The 14811-nt window shown below is 38.6% G+C and overlaps 1 protein-coding gene across 3 annotated transcripts in view; it reads left to right on the forward strand.

Annotated features, from left to right (window-relative positions):
- Positions 1–14811, forward strand: part of TAT (tyrosine aminotransferase) — a 41959-nt gene that overhangs the window by 11294 nt on the left and 15854 nt on the right. For all 3 annotated transcript variants that reach the window (XM_019801514.2, XM_019801515.2, XM_002920948.4), the window contains exons 3-4: positions 1752–1857; positions 8840–8914. The gene's annotated coding sequence lies outside the window, so the exon portion shown is untranslated. The remainder of the gene's footprint in view (positions 1–1751; positions 1858–8839; positions 8915–14811) is intronic.

A 14811-nucleotide genomic window follows, 5' to 3' on the forward strand; every position in this document is an offset into this window, starting at 1 on the left:
TTCTCAACAAAATATTAGCCAATTGAATCCAACAATGTATAAAAGAATTATACACCATGACCAAATGGGATTTATCTCAGGTATGCAAGGCTGATTCAACATTTGAAAATTAATTTATGTAATCTTTTTTTTTTTTTTTTTAAAGATTTTATTTATTTATTTGACAGAGATAGAAACAGCCAGCGAGAGAGGGAACACAAGCAGGGGGAGTGGGAGAGGAAGAAGCAGGCTCACAGCAGAGGAGCCTGACGTGGGGCGATCCCATAACGCCGGGATCACGCCCTGAGCCGAAGGCAGATGCTTAACCGCTGTGCCACCCAGGCGCCCCTAATTTATGTAATCTTATCACATCAACAGGTTAATGAAGAAAAGCCACATGATCATATCCATAGGTGCAGAAAAACAATTTGATAAACTCCTGCACCCATTCATGATAAAAACTCTCGGTAAACCTGGAATAGAGGGGAGCTTTCTCAACTTGATGAAGAGTATCTGTAAAATAATGTATAGCTCATATCATACTTAATGGTGAGAAACTCAAGCTTTCCCACACAAGTAGGAACAAGGCAAGGATGTTTCCTCTCATCCCTGCTTTTCAATGTCATATTTGGAATTCTAGCTAATGCAATAAGACAAGGAAAGGAAATAAAAGGTATACAGATTTGGAAGAAAGAAAGAAAACTGTCTTTGTTAACATGACATGATCATTTACGTAGAAAAAAAAAATCAACCCAAAAAGCTCCTGGAACAAATAAGCAATTATGGGAAGGTTTCAAGATACAGGGTTAAGAGATGGTTATCAACCACTTTCGTATATATACCAGCAATGAGCAAGTAAAATTTGAAATTAAAAAACATAATACCATTTATATTAGTACTGCAAAAAAATGAAATAGGCATTAATCTACAAAATAGGTACAAGATATATATAAGGGAAACTACAAAACTTAGATGAAAAATATCAAAGAAATTGAGAGAGATTTCATGTTCATGGATAGGAAGAGTCAATAGTGTCGGATTATCATTTCTTCCCAAGTTTATCTGTAGATTCAGTATGACCCCAAACAAAGTTGGAGAAATAGCTTGAGTATCATTAGAGGTCCCCAAGCTTTCAGGAGGGAGGCTCCATTAACTGTCATGTTACCAAAATGCACATGACATCTACATTAACACATCTGATAAAGTAAGGTTTTTTTTAAGATTTTTATTTTTAAATAATCTCCTGGATTTGAATCCCAGATCAACCACCTGATAGATTTGTAAACTTGAGCAAGATATTTAATCTTTCTGGACCTAAGTTTCCTTCACTGACATGAAAAGTTTTTCTCCATTGTAAGTGAGCCTAAGAACAGAACTGAACTCATAGGGTAGTTTTAAGAATTAAATGAGTTAATACATATGAATCACCTAGAATTCAGACCGACACATAAGTTCTACGTAGGGGCACCCTGGTGGCTCAGTCGGTTGAGCATCCGACTCTTGATTTTGGCTCAGGTCGTGATCTAAGGGTTGTATGATGGAGCCCCATGTTGGGGCAGAACGTGCTTGGGATTCCCTCTCTCCCTCTGTCCCTCCCCCCACTCTCTCTCTCTCTAAAATAAATAAATAAATCTTTAAAAAAATGTTCTATGTAAGTGTTAGTTTTGTTTCTCTTGTATACCTCTGCACCTGAATCCTCCCATATTTTGCACAGGAGGGAAAGCACAACCATGAAAAAATAATCTTTTTTTTTTTTTTTTTTTTTTGTAAAGAGAGGGAACAATCATTGATAGACATGACTTGAAGATGCATGGAGTGGGATAATTGGAAGCTCTACTGGTGTGCTGCAGTCTTCTTCTGACCTGTCATTGTTCCCAGGTGAGAACTGTCATTCAGTGCTAACAAGCCGAAATACAGGAGTTTGCCCAAATTGCCATTATTATTATTATTATTTTAAAAAATATTTATTTGAGAGAGAGACAGCACAACAGAGATAGTGAGAGAACACGAACAGGGTAGAGAGGGAGAGGCAGGCTCCTTGCTGAGAGGGAGAGGCAGGCTCCTTGCTGAGCGGGGAGCCAGACATGGAGCTTGATCCCAGGACCCTGGGATCATGACATGAGGCAAAGGCAGACACTTCACCGACGGAGCCCCCCAGCGGCCCTGTCATTTTTAGTAGTTAGGATGCATGCTGTGGTCTGATTTATTTGGCACTTGTAAATTATATTTGTTTGATGAGTTTTCAAAAATTAAGATGTGTGAATGAATGTGCTCTTATTTTTAACCCCTTGGAAATAAGCATCGCCTCTTGGTTAAATTGAATGAAATGTTCCCTGTGCATGGAGCTAGAACTGTATAAAACAAGTTAAACAAATAGGGCCCTGCCCTCAGAAATGCACAAACATAAAAAGAACTAGAGATATATACACTTACCCAGAGTCTACACTTTGGCAAAAGCACAAGCCAAGAACACACTGATCGTATATTCACAAGACACATAGGCATTGCAGTTAGTAATTTTCATGTTAGGGCTCACTGACATCTAAGTGGGAACTTAATCGTAGTTAAAAAAATCTGTAGGGCGGTAAAAATCTGTAACTTTTATAAGCAAATTTATCGGTCGCTTTGATAGATTGGTCATATATAAAACCTCTTGAGAAAATGCTGATGTATGTTCGTGTGTGTGCTTGTAGCTATTATTTTACTTATTTTTTTAAGAAAGGAGATGGGTTCCTGGGAGACCCCAGAACAGTTAGCATTCATATGCCTTGTAGTTACGGATTATTGATCTGACGTCAGGCAATATTACATCACCATCTCTGCACTCCCTGTGCCCTGGTGTGCAGGACACTTAGCAGGATCAATCTCTGGCCACTCTCTTTCTGTTCTTTTCTCTCTAGCTGCATTCCTCGGCAGCCCTACTTTGTTCCCCACTCTGATATACTGAGGCTTTTCTCTGCCTCAGCCATATGATACTCACTTGGACGGCCGGGTGTGGGGGAATGGATCTGTTCTGTGGCACACGCAATAAGGTGCAACACTGAAGTCATTGAGCCAGACATTTCTCAATATTTGCTCTGGCAGAGACAGGGAACCAGAGCTGCTCTCGTGTTCTGGGGGACTGAAAATCAGTTTGTAAAGAATGGGGAAGGAATCCACCTGGCCTCGGGTCTGGGGGCAGGAGGTTTGCAGGGCAGTGAGTCCAGCCTTCCTTTGCTCGGCTGCTTGGCAAACTGACTCCTCCTGCAAGTTTCAACACAAGGTCAACAAAACCTTCTGTGCTCCTCTTGGGGGCATCCTGAATCTTCTACAGGCTTCCATGGTGGCGATCATCTGTCTACAAGTCTCTCTATTTATCTGTCCCCAGTGCCTATCATAGTGCTTGTCACATCAAGGGCACTCAACATATGTCAGTAGAACAAAAGCCAACCAGAACAGATTGGCTCTGCCTTCCTTTCATCATTTGATAATTGGCCAGAAAACTGAATGGCCTAATTAACCAGGGGCTAAGGAGGTCACTTTGGTCACAAAAGTTAATGATTTTTATTGTCTTATTGATTTTTTTTAACTGTCACTTAAGTACCATGAACACAGGGTAGGATGTTTTATTGGCTATGAGGCAGGATAGCCTGGTGGGTAAGAATGCTAATGCTAGAGAAGGCTGCCTTGGCCTAAGTTTTGACTCTGCCATTCAGTTGCTGTGTGACCTTTGGCGAGTTCCTTAACCTTTCTGTGCCTGGGTTCTGTGCCTTGTAACAGTACCTGCCTCCTGTTGTTGTGAGAATTCAAGGAGTTAACATTTGTAAAGTATTTAGAACTTGCAAAAGTGCCAAAAATAGAGAGATGCTTGATAAATATTTGTTAATGCATAAAATTTTTATTTTTTAATTTTCAGTTCATTGTTAAAGAAGATATTTAAATAATCTCTTTTTTTCTTTCAGTTGCTTAATTTTATGTTCTAGATAGGCTAGCTATTGAAAAGTATTATTGTCTGGGTTATCACTTATTTATGATAAATTCCTTTTCTGATAACATATCCAATGCAGTCAGTGGAGTTAACACGAGTAAAGAGCTTGGAATGGTGCCTGACACAAGTGCTCAGTAAATATTAGCTGGTATTCTATTAGTATTCATTTGTTCATTTAACAGATATTCTTTGAGCACTGTATGCTAGACACCAGGGTTATGTTGAGTGGGAAACAGACAAAAATCCTGCTGTCATGGAATCATCATTCTAATGAAGCAAATAAACAATAAATAGAACCTGTAAAATGCATACCATGTTTTATAGATTTAAGACACACACTTTTTCATGTGTTAATATCTCAGAAATTGAGGCACATCTTACAACTGATGGCATTTTGTGATTGTAATTGCTGGCATTTTTTCTTTTGTATGTAAAACGATGATACGCGTTTTCATCGATGGAATCTCAGATCTGATGTAATGTGAGAGCATGTTAGATGTAATCAGCGATAAGGAAAAAAATGAGGCAGGGAGGATGACAGAGAACTTGGGAACGTTTACAACTTACATATGGTATAAGTTTGCAATTTAAATATACCCCTGTATCTTTACATTCACATATTTTAGTAGTCAAAGGCCAGATTATTTAACAAAATCATTTAAAATATTATTAGTGGTAGAGACGATGTGGTATCCTAGATGGGCTCTTTGAACAGAAATAAGACATTAGTGGAGAAAGTGGTGAAGTATGAATGAAAACCGTAGTCTAGGTAGGTGCTGAACCAATATTAATATCTTAATTTCTGTACTTATACTGTGGTTATATTAACATTAGTAGAATCTGGGTGAAAAGTATACAGAAAATCTCTGTACTACCTTTACACCTTTTCTGTATATGTAATATTATCCCCAAGGAAAAAGTTTAACCAGAACACTGTTATTAGTGCACTTGAAACCACTCTGTTTACCAAGAAATAACTGACTTGTTTGGACACAGTTTCTCTGTAAGATATTTTGCCCAGTAGCCATGCTCACGCATGCAAACAGTTCTGGATTATAGGAACAAAGGGTGCAAAAAACAAGAGCTGCCTGAACCAGAAATAATAATAGCTAATATTTATTGAACATATACGTGTCCAACTTTGTTTAAATTGCTTCATGTATGGGGCACCTGGGTGGCTCAGTCGTTAAGCGTCTGGCTTCGGCTCAGGGCGTGATCCCGGTGTTGTGGGATCGAGCCCCACGTCAGGCTCTTCTGCTGGGAGCCTGCTTCTTCCTCTCCCGCTCCCTCTGCTTGTTTTCTCTCTCTCGCTGTCTGTCTCTCTCTCTCTGTTGAATGAATAAATAAAATCTTTAAAAAAAATAAATAAATAAAATAAATTGCTTCGTGTATGTTAATTTCCCAGATATCACCACCGCCCTATGACATTGGTATTATTATTCTTCTCATATTTACCAATGAGGAAACTGAGGCACAGGACTAAGTAATTTGCTCAGTTTAAGTAGTTAGTTAGGAAGGGGTAGAACTGTGATCCAAATCTGTCTGGGTCAATGGTCTTCAAGTAGAGATGAGTTTGGCTCATTCAAGGACCCAAAAGTCCAGTGTGGTCAAGTGTGGAGTATGAGGGATGTGTGGTAGGATGTGATGTCCAGGCGATTGGTAGGGGCCAGGTCATGTGGGGACTTATGAAAAGTTTGGAATTTCTTCCAAGTACAATGAGAAGCCATCCAAAGGTTTGGAGGAGGCGTGTAAAGTCTGAGATCTCTCTAGCTGTGGAACGTGGAGAATAGGCTCTAGGGGCTAGCAATTCCACGGAGGTTTGCGAGTTACAGTGCCATGGCAGTGAGGACAGGGGTTTTGTATCCTCCAACTCACGTCTGTTCCGTGCTGCCTGCACATGTATTCCGATTAGGAGACTCTCCGTGGTAAAACCATTCCAAGCCCATGTCCTTCTGATATTATCAGGATAGGGTTTTGTTTTTGTTTATTTTCTAGTAAGACTAAATACATTCAATACCCTAGTAAAGGTTTCGATTATAAATACCCAACCGTGTAACAAGCACACAATAGATTTGTAGATTTCTAATATATTAATACAAAGTGCATGACTCTGTACAGCACATCCTGCAGGCAAAGAAGTGGGAGGAGAAAAAGAAGACTGTGGTCGAAGTCTAGTAATAAATAAACACGGAAGTTGAGATGATCCCTATTATAGTATATTCGACCACCAGTACTCCAGCCACAATGTGAAAAAAATACGTTTTGTTCACAAAAGACACTTCCACTTTCTGAAAGAAGCTACAAACCACTCTCCAGGTGATACCTGTTTCTGCAAAATTACTTTGAAGACAAGCTATGGGACCAAGATTTAGTGGCACCCTTCTCAGCACAGGTATTTTTGGTTTGGTTCGTTCGTTTGTTAGTTTATAGGCAACCTATTATTCTTCCTTCTTAAAAGATTGAGGCACAATATAGAAACAATAAGTTGCACTCTCTTTGATGTAGAGTTCTGCAGTCTTTGTCAAATGCTGAGAGTCACACAGCCAGGACCACAATCAACACATAGAACGGTTCCTTTATCCTCCAAAATTCCCACGTGCAGCCGTCCTGTCCCCCATTGCCAGCCTCTGGGAAATCCCTGATCTGTTTTCTATCTCTATAATCCTATCTTTTCCAGAATATCCTATAAATGAATTCACACTGTATATAGACTTTTGAGTCTGGCTTCCTTCACTTAGCCTAATGCATTTGAGATTGACCGATGTTGATGTGTGTGTATTGGTAGTAAATTCCCATTTTTTTGCTGAGTAGCTTTCCCCTATGTGAACATACCACAATTTGTTTATTCATTCACGAACTGAAGGATGTTTAGGCTGTTCCCAGTTTTTGACAATTATGAATAAAGTCACTATAAACATTCACATTCAGGTTTTTATGTGAACATAAGTTCGTATTTCTTTTCCTGGTCACAGGATGTCTTTTCTTAGGGTTGTATGTTATGCATATGTGTAATTTTATAAGAAAATTGTTTTCTAATCCAGAGGACTCATTTCAAAAGAGAGCATCAGACAAAGGTGTTATCTTTATGGTCGTCTCAAGAAGGGGCCACTAGTATCACAAAAATAAATAAATTTAGTATAACGAATCATTAAATATTATTTTGCAGGGGCATTAGAGTGCTTTTCCTTTTCCTTCGTTTGTGACTTTTCTCTGCCATTCACTCAGAGGGACCATTTCACAGGGGAGACTAGGACTGTTAGAGCAGAGAAAGAACCTGTGGTCAGCTTCTGACTTCCAAAAAGGGTTCTTGAACCCCACATAGTGTATGATTCCATTTGTAGGAAATATCCAAAATAGGGATAAAAAAGTAGATTACTGGTTGCCAGGCAGGGGTAGCAGTTGTGGGGAGGGGATGAGAAGCGGGCAGGGACTGCTAATAGGTATGGGGCTTCTTTCTGGAGTGATGGCAATGTTCTGGAATTAAATAGTGGTGATGATTGTACAACCTAGTGAAGGTACTAAAAACCAGTGAATTGTACACTTGGATGACTTTTGTGATATATGAATTATGTTTCAATTTTTGAAAACAAGTAATATATTATTACAAAAAAATTAGTAATTGTGGTCTAGAGAAAGGCTGAGGGATTGGAGCATGGTTTAAACTCTAGATTATTCTGAACATCAGAATGTGAAGAACACACATTATTTCCCAAGAATCTGTGCTTCTTTACTTAGTGGTGCTCTCGAAGTACAAATGACACTCTTCCTAGGAATGCTAAGAATTGGAGTTGGATTGAGGTTCTAGCCATCCACAAATGAAAGAACACCAAGTTCTCATAAAAGAAAAATGACCAAGTTAGTGGGGCATGGCTTAATGGTTATGCAAAGAACAAAACAAAATGGGATGGCATTTTTTGCTACACTCCATTAAAGAAAAAAAATGGCCAGCAGGCATTTCAGTCAGCAAACAGAGGACAGTTTAATTTCCTGTTAACTTTTAGAGCCCTTAACATTAATAATAGTTCAACTGGTCTTCCCTTCTAACCCTAGGAGAAACATCAGACAGACCCAAATTGGGGAACGTTCTATGTGCCAAGGTCATGAAAAATAAGGAAAGTCTGAGAAACTGTCACAGATTAGATTAGAATCAGGAGACATGACCACTCAATGTAATATGGGATTCTGGATGGGATCCTGGAACAGAAGAAGGACATTAGCGGGAAAACCTGTGAAATCCAAATGAAATACGGAGTTTAGTTAATATTAATGGACCAGTGTTTATTTCTTATTCATGACGACGAATGTATCACAGTAACATAGGATGTTAAAAACAGGGGAAGCTGGGTGAAGGGTATGCCAAACTCTCTGTACTATCTTCACAACTTTTCTGTACCTCTAAAACTATTCTAAAAAAAAAAGTTTAATTAAAATGTCAAAAGCTCCCTCCAGGCTCACCTCTCTTCTGACAGCCTTCTTTCTGTCTCCCTTACAGGTTTGGGGAGGGAAATAATTGTAAAATAGTAAATACTGCATGAGATAATGAATGTGGGAACAAACCCCAAAGCTCTCTCTATAAATGTATAAATGGCATTATAAATGATCCAAGTCCAACATAGCTACCTCATCCCTCCTAAATTCCTCACTCCGCCTTCCATAATGACACAAAGACTGGTTTCTCCTCATTTACTACTCCTTTTACCAGGTACTCTGGGTTTATGTACTCTTTATTGCCAACTGGCAGGCAAGTATTGAGCATAGCTCATAGAAAGCGCCGTGCCAGACTTGAAGGAGGATGTGGAAAAGCAGAAGTAATGCTCCCTGTCTTGTACTTCTTCAGGGAGCTTTCTGTCCACTAGGGGAATTAAAACATAAGCCTTCTTCTGTACCCAGCAGATGAGTGATCATGGATCATGGTTCGGGGTGGAAAGATACAAAGGAACGAATAAAGCAATAAGCAATAAAAGGCAGGTGAGTAGTCAATGCTTAATCCACATAGCTAATTCATTATTTTCCTAAAATTGTCTCTACCTGGGCCTCTGTTCATTTTCTATTTTTTCCTCTATTTTTATTGTTTTCTACTTAGGGAAGAAAGGACTGTAGTTCTCAACTCACTTTGTCCTTGAAGAGAGGAAGACCTGTGTGGTCAGGTGTGGAAGCACATGGCCACACTGGAATTCCATATCACCTGCTTGCTACTGTGTGACCTCATTTTTATCTGCAAAGTGGGCATAAAATAGGCCCTACACCTAGTATTGATGTGAGGATAATGGGTTGATTGAGGTAGAGTGTGTCAGACGGTGCTTGGTATGGGTCAGGTGCCCAGTCAGCGTGAACTGTGATGCCAGTCTGCATGGGTAGAGAAAGGAAGGGTGTGGGAAACAGGGATATAAAAATGATGGACCCAGGATTTTAGGCGATTGTTGTAAAGCAAGTTTACAAAACTTTTTATCGTCTTAGGAAAATGTTCACAGTATGATGTAAAATGAGACTCACAGAATGCAAAACTCTGTTACATAAGGCCTATTGGGTGTACACCTAGAAAAAAATATGAATATTTCAAAATGTTAAATGTGGACAAAATGGGTAACAAGTTATCTCTGGGTGGTGGAACTATTTTAAAAATACTTTTCTGTAAGAAAGTGGAAAGGTCAACAGTAGAAAGGTAGCTGCGGAGGGCTGGGGAGAGGGGGTGAGAGAATTAGTGTTTAACAGTACGGAGTTTCAGTTTTGCAGGATGAAAAAGTTCTAGACATCTGTTGCATGTAGTGTGAATGTAGTTCATACTACGAAGCTGTATACTTGAAAATAACTAAGATGGTAAATTTAATATTATGTTTTTTTACCACAATTAAAAAAAAACTTTTCTATGGCAAACACAGTAGTTTTGTTTTTTTTTTTTAAAGATTTTATTTATTTATTTGACAGAGATAGAGACAGCCAGCGAGAGAGGGAACACAAGCAGGGGGAGTGGGAGAGGAAGAAGCAGGCTCCCAGCGGAGGAGCCTGATGTGGGGCTCAATCCCAGAACACCGGGATCATGCCCTGAGCCAAAGCAGACTCTTAACGACTGAGCCACCCAGGCACCCCCCACAGTAGCTTTTTTTAAAGATTTTATTTATTTATTTGTCAGAGAGAGAGAAAGCACAAGCAGGGGTAGTGGCTCCCCACTGAGCAAGGAGCCTGATGGGGAATTCGATCCCACGACCCTGGGATCATGACCCAAGTGGAAGTCAGACGCTTAACCCACTGAGCCCCTCAGGCATCCCACAAACACAATAGTTTTATACTTAAGGAAAAAAATGAATAAAAGTTGTTGAGTTTTAAATGAAAGTCATAACTACGCCTGATTGGTGTAGCTTTTTGTGAATTTTTCTACAGTTTATTGGATTCTGACTGCCTAGGAGGGTAAGGCTTCCTAAGTAGATGTGGGTCCTCTGGTTTGTTTTCCCCCTCAGGTTTCTATTGAGAGAAAACATGAGCTACAGAAGAGGGGTATTACCAAAACTTGTTTGCTTTGGCTGTTTTTCTTTCTGATCTAGGTTCAGTTGTCAGCTACTGAATCTGAGGGCGTGTCTGTGCAGATGACCCGATACAGCAGCCCCTGCCCCCCTCACACCCCCTAATCCTGCAGATTCTGCGTCAGCTGCATTATTTGCAGGCCCACCCACAAAATCCTGTGCTGCTGGCTGTTCTTTGACCTGTAAACCTGAGTCTGAGCCAGCTGGGTTGAGACAGAGGTGGCTGGGCAGGTGATCTCAGAGCAGCTGTGCTAGTGCCCGGCAGTCACTTCCTAGGTCCGGGTCTCACCCAAGAAAAAAGGAGTCTCCCTCTAAGACAGGTAGTGGACATGAGCAGGTAACTCACAAAACACCAAGAACTAAAAAAATATATGAAAAGTGACCACCCTCATCAAAATAAAAACAGAAATAACAGCAAAACCTTAAAACCATTTTTCTTTTCCACCTGGTAGTCAATTTGGCAAAGATTTCTTTAGAAAACAATTCCTTTCTTTTTTTTTTTTTAAGATTTTATTTATTTATTTGACAGAGAGACAGCCAGCGAGAGAGGGAACACAACAGGGGGAGTGGGAGAGGAAGAAGCAGGCTCCCAGCAGAGGAGCCTGATGTGGGGCTCGATCCCAGATCGCCGGGATCACTCCCTGAGCCGAAGGCAGAGGCTTAATGACTCCACCACCCAGGCACCCCTGCAAACAATTCCTGTTAGAGAGGTAGTTGGCCCTTCTGAAAGCAAGCTGGCAGTGCCCTTCAGGAACTGTAAAAATGTTTGTTCTAGAATAGAACATTCAATAAAAGGTTCAGAAAGGTACAGGAATTTAATACAAAATGAAAGTGACAATTTCAAATTAACAAGGAGAGAAAATTCCATTTCTGGCAATATTGAGGTCAGAATGACCTAGAGAATCTTCAGTTACAAAAAATATCTAAGACTTGTGGAATCACTATGTTAGATACCTGAAACTAATCTAACATTGTGTGCCAGCTGTACTTCAACTTAAGGACAAATCTAGGGGCACCTGGGTAGCACATTCAGTTGAGCACTGGACTCTTGGTTTTGGCTCAGGTCTGATCTCGGGGTGGTAGGATCGAGCCCCGCGTCGGGGTCCATGCTGAGTGCAGAGTCTACTTAGGTTTCTACTCTCCCTCTCCCTCTGCCCCTCCCCTCCACTCTCTAAAATAAATAAATAAATAAATTTAAAAAACAAAAACAAAAACAAATCTAGAACCCTATTCACATCAGTGGATACATCACCCAGCAGAAAATCAATCAAGAATGTCTTTGAATGACACATTATCTCAGATAGACTGAACATACATATACAAAACATTCCATCTAAAACCAACAGAATATACATTCTTTTCCAGGGCACATGGAACATTCTTCAGAATAGATCACATGTCAGACCACAAAATGAGTCTCAATAAATTGAAGGAGATTGAAACCATAGCAAGTGTCTATCATGGTATGATACTAGAAATCAATTATAAGAATAAAACTGGAAAAAACAAATATTTGGAAGATAGATGACATGCTCCTAAACAACCAGTGGATCAACAAAGAAATCAAAGAGGAAAAGAAAAAATAGATGGAGACAAATGAAAATGAAAACATGGTGGTCCAAAATCTTTGGGATGCAGTGAAAGCAGTTCTAGGAGGGAAGTTTATAGTGATACAGGCCTACCTCAAGAATCAAGAAAAATTTCAAATGAACAATATAACCTTATCCCTAAAGAAATTAGAAAAAGAAGAAAAAAGTTAGTAGAAGGAAGGAAATAATAAAGATCAGAGTAGAAATAAATGAGAAGTATAAAAGATCATTGAAACCAAGAGCTGGTTCTTTGAAAAGATAAACTAATTGATAAACCTTTAGCCAGATACATCAAAGAAAAAAAAAAGAGAGGACTCAAATAAAATCAGAAATGAAAGAGGAGAACAGCTGACACCACAGAAATGCAAAAGATTGTAAGAGACTACTATGAAAAACTGTATGCCAACAGATTGGATTATAGATTACATAGAAGAAATGCAAAAATACTGAGAAATATACAATCTTCCAAAACTGAATCAGAAAGAAAGAATATCTGAACAGACCAATTACTAGTAATGAAATGGAGTTGGTGATCAAAAAACTCCCAATAAACAAAAGTCCAGGACCAGATGGATTTACAGTTGAATTCTACCAGATGTTTAAAGAATTCTACCAAATGTTTAAACTATTCTCAAACTATTCCAAAAAATAGAAGAGGAAGGAAATCTCCCAAATATATTCTATGAGGCCAGTATTACCCTGATACCAAAACCAGACAGACACTGGGGGAAAAAAAACCAAACCCAAAACCAAAAAAATTATAGGGCAATATCCCTGATGAACATAGATGCAAAAATCCTCAACAAAATATTAGTAAACCACATTAAATAATACATTAAAAAGGATCATTCAACATGATTTATTCTGGAGATGAAAGGATGGCTCAGCAGCCACAAATCAATGTGATACACCACATGAACAAAATGAGGGATAAAAATCCCATGATCATCTCAATAGATGCAGAAAAAGCATTTCACAAAATTCAACATTCATTCATGATAAAAACTTTCAACTAAGTGAGTATAGAGGGAACATACCTCAACATAATAAAGGCAATATATGAAAAACCCACAGCTAACATCATACTCAATGGTGAAAAACAGCTTTTGCTCTAAGCTCAGGAACAAGACAAGGATGTCCACTCTTACTACTTTTATTCAGCTTAGTACTAGAAGTCCTAGCCAGAGCAATCAGACAAGAAAAATAAATGAAAGGCATCCAAATGGGTAAGAAAGAAGTTAAACTGTCACTATTTGCAGATGACATGGTACTATACATAGAAAACTTTTTAAGATTACATAAACGCACACACACACACAGCTATTTGAAGTAATAAGTTCATTAAAGTTGCAAGATACAAAATATTTAGGAATCTTTTGCATTTCTATATACTAGTAATGAAATAACAGAGAAATTAAGAAAATAATTCCAAAAGAGTAAAGTGCTTAGGATAAACTTAACCAAGGATGCAAGAGACCTGTACTCTGGAAACTATAAAACGTTGATGAAAGAAAATGAGATGATACAAACAAATAGAAAGACATACCATGCTTATGGTTAAGAAGAATTCATGTTGTTAAAACGTCCATACTATCCAAAGCAATCTACAGATTCATTGCAATCCCTATCAAAACATCAATAGTATTTTTCACAGAACTAGAAGAAATTATTCTAAAACTTGTATGGAACCGCAGAAGACCCCGAATAGCCAAAGCAATCTTGAGAGAGAAGAATAAAACCGGAGGTATCACAATCCTGGATTTCAAGATACACCACAAAGCTATAATAATCAGAACAGTATGGTACTGGCACAGAAATAGACATATAGATCAATAGAACAGAGTAAAGAGCCCAGAAATAAACTCACACTTACATGGTTAATCTATGACAAAGGAGGCAAGAATATACAATGGGGTAAGACAGCCTCTTTAATAAATGGTGCTGGGAAAACTGGACAGCTATATGTAAAAGAATGAAACTGGACCACCTTCTTACATTGTACACAAAAATAAACTAAAAATGGATTAAAGACCTAAATGTGAGACCTGAAGCCATAAAACTCCTGGGAGAAAACATAGGCAATAATCTCTTTGACATCAGCCATAGAAACATTTTTCTAGATATGTCTCCTCAGGCAAAGGAAAAAAAGCAAAAATAAACTATTGGGTCTACACTGAAATAAAAAGCTTTTGCACAGTGAAGGAAACCATCAACAAAATGAAAAGGCAACCTATGGAAAGGGAGAAGATATTTGCAAATAATATATCTATATGGGGTTGATACACAATATATGAAGAACTTATACAATTCAATACCAAAGGAACTCCCAAATCATCTGATTAAAAAATGGGCAGATGACCTGAATAGACATTTTTCCAAAGAGAAATGCAGATGGCCAACAGACACATGAAAAGATGCTCAACATCTTTAATCAGGGAAATGCAAATCAAAGAACTACAATGAGATATTACCTTACACTTGTCAGAATGGCTAGCATAAAAAAAAAAAAAGCAAGAAATGACAAGTGTTGGTGAGGATGTGGAGAAAAAGGAACCCTCATGTGCTGTTGGTGGGAATGTAAATTGGTGCAGCCACTGTGGAAAACAGCATGGAGTTTTCTCAAAAAATTAAAAATAGAAATATGATCCAGTAATTCCAGTACTGGGTATTTACCCAAAGAAAATGAAAACACTAATTCAAAAAGATATATGCACCCCTATGTTTATTTCATCATTATTTACAGTAGCCAAGTTATGGT

This window comes from Ailuropoda melanoleuca, chromosome 12 (genome assembly GCF_002007445.2).
Source record: "Ailuropoda melanoleuca isolate Jingjing chromosome 12, ASM200744v2, whole genome shotgun sequence".
NCBI classification, from domain to species: Eukaryota; Metazoa; Chordata; class Mammalia; order Carnivora; family Ursidae; genus Ailuropoda; species Ailuropoda melanoleuca.